Source organism: Homalodisca vitripennis, chromosome 7 (genome assembly GCF_021130785.1).
Source record: "Homalodisca vitripennis isolate AUS2020 chromosome 7, UT_GWSS_2.1, whole genome shotgun sequence".
NCBI lineage: Eukaryota > Metazoa > Arthropoda > Insecta > Hemiptera > Cicadellidae > Homalodisca > Homalodisca vitripennis.
In genome coordinates, this window is record NC_060213.1 from 64,131,017 (window position 1) to 64,139,116 (window position 8,100).

Genomic DNA, 8,100 nt, shown 5'->3' on the forward strand with positions numbered 1-8,100 from the left:
ATTATGTTTTATGACTAAACATTATCATAAATCAGATTATTTAATATTCGTGAATATCCAATGATTTTTGCTTTACATTTAGAAACATTAAGGCATAGACCTTGATTTGTACACCATGTTTAAATCTGCGTTGAATAGTTCTACAGCGGTATTAACGTTATTATAATTACGATCTCGTACATACACCTGCATGACATTAGCGTATAATATGGGTTTACTAAAAATCACTGACTAACTAGTTTTGTTTGTATAAATTGAAAACAATATTGGTGATAAAGTAGATCTTTGCGGCAATTGCACACTATTCAATTTCCGATAACTTAAATGGCCTCTGTTTTAATTCTTTGATATCTATCACTTACATAAACCTCAAACTACGTAACAGTATTACGACTAAAATTATATAAAAGATTTTGATTAACAGAATCAAAGGCACGAGAAAAATCTAGCATCATAAAGCTGTTAACTGACTTTAATCCAATGCTTTTCTTATGTCATCAGTTACTCGAATTAGGGCTGTCTTTGTACAAAATGACGCTCTGTACCCTGACTGATATTTATATGAAATATGATAGCTATTTAAAAACATGTATACTTGTTGATAAACTTATTAAATACTTTTTCTAAATCAAATAATAGATTTATTGGATCTGTAAAGTGCTTACATTCTAATGGATATTTTACTTTATAGGGAGTGGAAAAATTAATGAAAATGTCCACTGACTAGGATAAGCACCATTCTCCAATGAGTAATTAAACATATAACACAATACCATTTTTATCAAAAACTAATTTAATAAATTTTAATTAAATATCATCATTGCCGACTGCATTAGATGATATGTATGTCAAAGCCTTGTAAATCAGATAACCGATATCTTGAGATGACAGACAAATGCATTTTTAAATAGTCATTAGAAAACTGTTTTTATTTTCTTAGATCAACAAAAAAAGAAAAGTGACACAGTTACAGCGAATTATGTGACAGGATATTGTTTAAACAAAACAATAAATTAAATACAAACTAAATTTGTATAAACGTCTATCACTTGCCACAGCTTAGGGCTCAATTTCCTGACGAATTAATGGGACATCTTGGGTACTATACATCATTTGTAATTGTGACTAAATATATTCCAATCACCTGAAACATTTCTGAATAATTAGACTTTTAAGTTTATGAAGAAACATTGGTTTCGTCTTGTAGTGCCATGTTAATTATTAACCTTTTAGATATTGTAATTAAATATTAGTATAGAAAATATCGGCATTTTAGTTATGTCAGATACTAAACCAAAAATACTGCAATTGTAGTAATCTTAGCTTCGCACGCAGTTTTCAAAATCGAATTTTTCTATACAGATAAAGTAAAAGCAGTTATGCCGTAATATGATAGAGACCTATAAAATGTTTCTTTTTCAGCCACTTTTAAACTCGCATTTTTGGGTGATAGTATGATTTATGTAGACTTGTCATTCACATATACAATTAAATGTATAATAGTACATTTTTAAATATTATGGTGCAATTAAACATTTGAAATAAGAGCTGTCAATAAACGTGCACATGTTTTCAACATATGTTACTATTAGTTCTATTTGCCAAAACTAAGTATTAAAAGCTGAAGGTCAGCAATATAAAATTCTAAAACCAAAAATTTTAGAGGTTTCTACATTTTTGGCAGAATGAGCCCAAGGCAATTGACTTAAATAAAGTTGTCTTCATCTAGTTTGCTGAGCATTAGCAAAGCCTCTCGAGTGACTGGAAAAGTTTAATTTGTATTTGTCTGTCCACATGATATTTGGAAAACGAACTATAGACTTGAAAGTTTGCATTAAGCTTCATTTGTATTAAGGCAACACTGAGTTCGATGATGGTGCGTGTCATGCGATCATTCATGGATGCGAATGTCACGCGTGAGAATTCATGGGATTTGGTTGAATGTTTTACACTGGTCTTATGACTAACCATGATGCCAATGAGAAATCAGTAGAATAAATACATTTCGAAACAATCCGAGTAGTATCATACGACATTTTTATTTATAGGGCAAGAATTAAACATAATAGATTAGGCAGTTATAATTAAAAGTTAGTGAAAAAATTTGATTTATACGCACTCTTGAGATGTAGTACCCTCCCTTCTCACCGTAATGTTTATAATTTAAACGCTTCCTATAAATCCTCCTAACTAAATGACTAAATGATATGGATGTATCATGTGGCAAGGTATGGCAATAAAATCATCTGCATACTTTTAATTTTGCATTAAACTTTAATTTATACATAGACAGGCATAAGTTCTACGATGGTGTCATGTCTAACTATGGAATTTGGCTGAGCGTTATTGCAGCTACTGAGTAGCCTAACACAATTTATCTTTTGTCCGCCGGAGGATGTAAAAATTTCTTTTTTGTATGATTGATTTGCTGCAGAACATCTTGAGAATGAAAGGAGCTATATATTTGAAATTTTGCGGGCAAATTCGGCGTAGCCTGTCACGCGACTTATACGTAGTGGCGTACTCCTACCATTTGTATAAAATAATGTGATTTAAATATTTTGTCATTTTGTAGAAGATAATTAATTACAGTTTCCAAGTTTTCATCTTATAGGATTTCTGTTTTTATGTGTATTTTTTATTTTTTAAGGAACAAATATATTTCTTTATCTTCTAGTAATACTGCATACTTGGAAATATCAACTTAAACAACAAATATTTTTTTTGTCTTCTAGTAAGTTACATGAATGGGTTTTTATTTCGATTGCCATTTAAAATATTCGGTTAAACAATTACTACAAAATTATTAGATATCAGTATGTTCTGCATAAAGTGCAAAGGGATTATGTAAGGAAACAGCTTAAGTATTTGAATAGATTGGCCCTATTTTATAGACAATGCACTTCGTCTTTCTCTCCAAAAAAATATTTAAATAACTGAGACAATATATCCCAGAGAAAGATCTCTTTTTGGCATACATTCAGGTGATGAATGTGACTACTTGCAATTCTTAAGAAATATTACTAGAAATAAATAAGGATACAACTTTCACTTTCCTGTCACTTTTACTTCTTAACTTTCCGATTCAACGTGCATGTAGCCTCGAATAGGATTTGAAGAAGCTACTACGAAACTTAAAGTTATGCCTGCAACTCATATCTACAGCAATATACTGTGAAAGTTTACAAACTTAAGTATTTATCTAACATAAATGCTAAACTGAAATTTACTTACTGCTTACAAATAAACATGAAATACATCTAAACGATAGATAAGTGTAGTTTATATCAGGTAAAATCACTGAGTTCACAAGTGAACAACCGATTCAAAAAAGTTACATTTTTAAATTTCTAATTACATACAAGGCAAAAATACTTGGTTGTAATGTATCTTTAAAATTTCTTTGATACAAATAATTCCATTGGTCCTCAAAAGCTATAAGGTTTTGAGCTGAGTACCTTGTTGTACTTGAAATAAAACAAAGCTATTTTATTGTTAATCTGATTACTAAATTTGAAATAAAAGACCCAACTTCTTGACAAATGAATATAATTTGATTTTTACCAGACTATGCGTACTTGAAGCACACGCTATTTACACAAATTACTTTTAGGTGATTCTATAACTCGGTGCAACAGAGTAACAAACTTTTGTCATACTCTTATTAAAAATGAAGGTAACCACAATTTGTGCGTGTTCTTGAAGAATAACATAGTATTTTCTGACAATATAACTTCTGGTATAGAATCTCTATGTAGAATTCCTGAGTTACAGAGTTTATTTCCAATTCCTAAACTAACTGAGAATAATGAGAATAACTCCATTTATATATGCTTAACTTTTTAAAATCCGTCAAATAATCAGAAACCGTTATCGTTTTTTCTTACGTCCTTTTACGTTACAATTCTCGTAATCATAACTATTTGATTAATTATGCTTTGTTCCTGTTGAGGAGGTGATTATAATCTCGTATTAAGGCTCCGCAAAATGGCATAACTTTAATATACTATCTTTTATTGGATGTGTAACAATACGGATGTGTTCTAATCCCTTCTTTGGGGAAGAGTTTAAAATAAAATTCCTAACAAGTGCAGTTTACAGTAAGGCATAACAAAATGTATTGCAGTAGGATTATGACTAGTGTATGCCACAGTTCCAGTGCTTGGTGTTATTCAACGCGTGTAAAACTTTAAGGACAATTATTATTCTCCTGTATACTATATCAAGGCAGGATTATACTAGACCACGTTTTGCTCAAAAGGACTTGTTATATATCGAAACTATAAACTTAACACAGAACTATTCTTGCGGGGTATGGTTTGATCTTATTGTACGCAAAACTACCACGAAACATAATAAACATTGCTCAGTAATCTTTCCAGGGGATCTTAGCTTTTTATTTGGAGATTGTGGACGTATTTTTGGAGGTATCCTAGATTGGTATGGAACGTTCCCTGAAGGACAATAACCTTTACCGACCTCATTGTTACAGAAATAAAATATCGTGGAATATTTCAACTCAATTTTGACACTAATCGTTCTCGAGTGTTGTGCGACAGGCTGCTACTTCGCTAGCGATGAGCCAATCCGCTATTGATATATTACTTTACAAGCAATGGCATTTTGTAACCAACGATATATTAATGACGAATTACTTTCGCGTTTTTCAATTGTACGGTAGAATCCAATGTTTTGAAAAAAGATTATGGAGAACAATCTTTCTTGGAGTCGGTACCTGAATGCGGTGTACTGAAATTGCTGTACATGATCAAGACCTAGCTGTAATACTATCAAATGTTACGTGACAGTCATGAAATTGCAGCGATCATAAATATATATGATTAAGTTACTCTGAGTAAAAAGTGACTCCATAAGAGAGGAGCAATTATTGCGAAACTCGCCATATAAAATTAATCAAAGTATGTCTACAGACCAGTTTGCTAATTAATTGAAAGAAAACCCATTTTCTTGGTAAAAAGTGTGTATTCAATAATAGCACTGTTTTTTTTTCTATAACCGATGTAAACTAGGTAAAAATGTATGACAAACTTAACTTTAACGGAGGACAACCTGGATCCCTTCCCCTCAGGGGTAGTCGGCTTTCGACTACACGGGAGGCCTCCCCTTTCTTCGGGGAGGCTGGCGACCCCGGGGCTACCTGAGCCTAGCTGTGAGACTCTCCTCACAGTCCTTCTAGAGCTAAGGTCTTTCTTCTCTCTTTCGGATCTTAGCTCTACATCTTTTATCTTTTCTGGGCAAATCTCACCCACCTCTTCTTTTCTTCGACCCCACGTGGGTGTCACTTCCTCCTTCTTTTCGACCGGCGCATACCGGAGAACCCGGGGAGTGTCCCTGAATTGTCGCAGGGACTGATGTGTGCTTTGCACTGCCGATGGTGTTTTCTCTGGTATGACGCCAGGAGCCAGCCCCTTCGGGCCCTAGTCAGGAAGTGCGCCATGGATGCAGAGGTCGGACTCTGCATTGCTACGGTCGGCCCCCGGCACGTCTGGTTTCCGGTGCTGGGAGTACGGAGGTCGGGCCCCAGGGAACTGGGGTAGAGGCTCAGTCCTCGAGGGTACACCCGTTCCCGATTTTTCCGGGCCGCCCTTGTCGCACGATGCGCTGGTAAACCTAAAGTATGGAATTGCAAAAACCCATCGACAACGATACAGAAAGGTTGGAGAAGGAATTCCCCCCTCTCCCTTCGTGTACTGCGGACCCGTTTGCTAAGAGTAGTCGTTTATTAAGGTCCCCTCCTTCGCGACCTCATAGCGAGACTCCGACTTCGGCATCTCTGCAGGCCATGGCTTCCTGTGCCTCACAAGACACGGGTACACCGGTTGTCTCTGATGAGTTTCAGTCGGAGGAGACACCAGTCAGAAGTCAGGAAATATTTTTTCCCTTGGCTTCCCCCGATGGGAAGAACATGGAGTATGCGGCGGACACCATCTTCACGGAGGTAAAGAGGATGAAAGACGTCCTTCTCGACATGCGAGCAGCTACGTCGAGACAAAAGAGCCTAAGCACGGCAGTCAGGAACGGCATGGTCTCTCTGGAGTCGTCTCTAGATCTGATCGGTACATTTTGGCAGGTCTGGAAGATATCGATGGAGAGACTGCAGAGAGAAAGTTGCGAAAAAGAGACTCAGGCCCCATCACCATCTATGGTGGCAGCAGCCTCTACCACGGCTGGGAAAAGAGCGGCCGGAAGTCCCCCTGAACATCCAAGGGAGGAAAAGCGGCAGAGAGACGCCGGAGAGCCTGCTTCTGTCAACGAGACAGAAGAGAGCGAGTTTCGCCCGGTAGTCTCTAAAAAGAAAAAAAGGAAAGCGAAGGCCGTAGATAAGAGCGGGAAGAGGCAAGACCTACCTCCACCTCCTCCCCCACAAGTAAAGAAGCCGGAGAAACTCCCGCGTTCCAGGCCTGGGAGGCAGGTGGTGATTGTCAAGCCTAAAGCTGGCAAGTCATACGCCGAGATTCTTGGTGCAATGAGGGCTGGAGTTACTCCCGAAGAGTCAGGCACCGTGGTACGCCACATAAGGAAGACTGTCACGGGAGGAGTATTACTGGAAATCGCAAAATGCGACGACAGAAGGAAACTCCAGGAGGCGATACAGAAGGCGGTGGGCGACAGGGGCGATGTTCGCTCCATTGTTCCTAAGGCAAGGCTAGAGATCCTAGATCTGGATGCCTTGACCACCGAAGCCGACATCTCGGACGCCCTAAGCAGGGAGTTTCCTGTCCTTGGTGGCGAAATTAGGGTTACCCTCTTCAAGCCTAACCGGCAAGAACAGAGGAAGGCCGTGGTTGAGCTGCTCGAGAGTGACTCCTTGACAGTACTCCAAAAGGGGAAGATCAAGGTCGGGTGGGTCGTCTGCCGGATTCGGGGCCGTGTGGAGGTGGACAGATGCTTCCGCTGTCTCGGCTACGGTCACACTAGGAGGAACTGTTCCGGACCGGATAGGAGCAGTAACTGCTGGAAATGCGGCAGCGCCGAACACAAGGCGGCGGTTTGCACGGGGGCTCCTTCTTGCGTCTTATGTACCGGAAACCCTGGATCAAAGACAGATCATGTTCCAGGATCAGGTGCCTGCGGGGTTTTCAAGAAAGCCCTGGACGACAGGAAAGCCCGTGCTAGGCCACGAAAATGATCCGATTTATCCAGGCCAATCTGCAGAGATGTCACGCTGCGGACGCAATCCTTGAACAGCTGGCCTGTGAGACCAAAGCCCAGATAGTGATCGTCAGTGAACCCGTCCGAACCAAAACCAGCTCATCTTGGTTTTACGATGGACTCGGCACTGCGGCTGTTTGGATCGCAGACAGTCGTGGGGTCCGCGTACTGAGTCATGGTTCCGGTGACGGTTATGTCTGGGTTAAGTTGAACAGCGTTACCATTTACAGTGTGTACCTCTCCCCCAATTACTCCGCGCGAGAGTACCTGGAAAGGTTGGAAGCGCTGGAAGACAGTCTCCGAAGCGTCCCTGGGCGTGTTATAGTGGCGGGTGACTTCAACGCCCGTGCGGTCGAATGGGGTATGCCCGTGACTAACGTGAGGGGAAGACATATTTTGGAGATGGTCTCGAGACTCGATTTGGAAGTCGCGAATAGAGGGACAAGGCCGACCTTCCGAAGCACTCTCGGTGAGTCAATACCAGACATTACGATGGTATCGGCCGATTTGTTTCCTTTAGTAGCGGAATGGCGAGTGATGGACGTCTACACTGCTAGTGACCACGAGTTCATCGCTTTCCATCTCATCGATAATCGGCTGCCGCGGCTAGCGAATACCCGAAACACTCTTGGCTGGAATCTGGCTAAGCTGGACAGGGGAAAACTTGTCGAGCAGCTAGATCGTAGTATCGAGGCTGGTGTTCTGGGGTTTCCCGAGTCCACTGAAACAGCTGAGGTTGAGGCTTATATCGACTCTTCCATGAAACTGATAGAACACGCTTGCAATTCGTCAATGCCTCGGAAACGACCTTACCGGGGCCGTCGCCAAGCCTTCTGGTGGACGGACGAAATTGGCGAGCTCAGGAGAACTGCACTAATGTGCAGACGTAGAGCGCAGCGAGCTCGAAACCGGCCTGAAGCTATAACT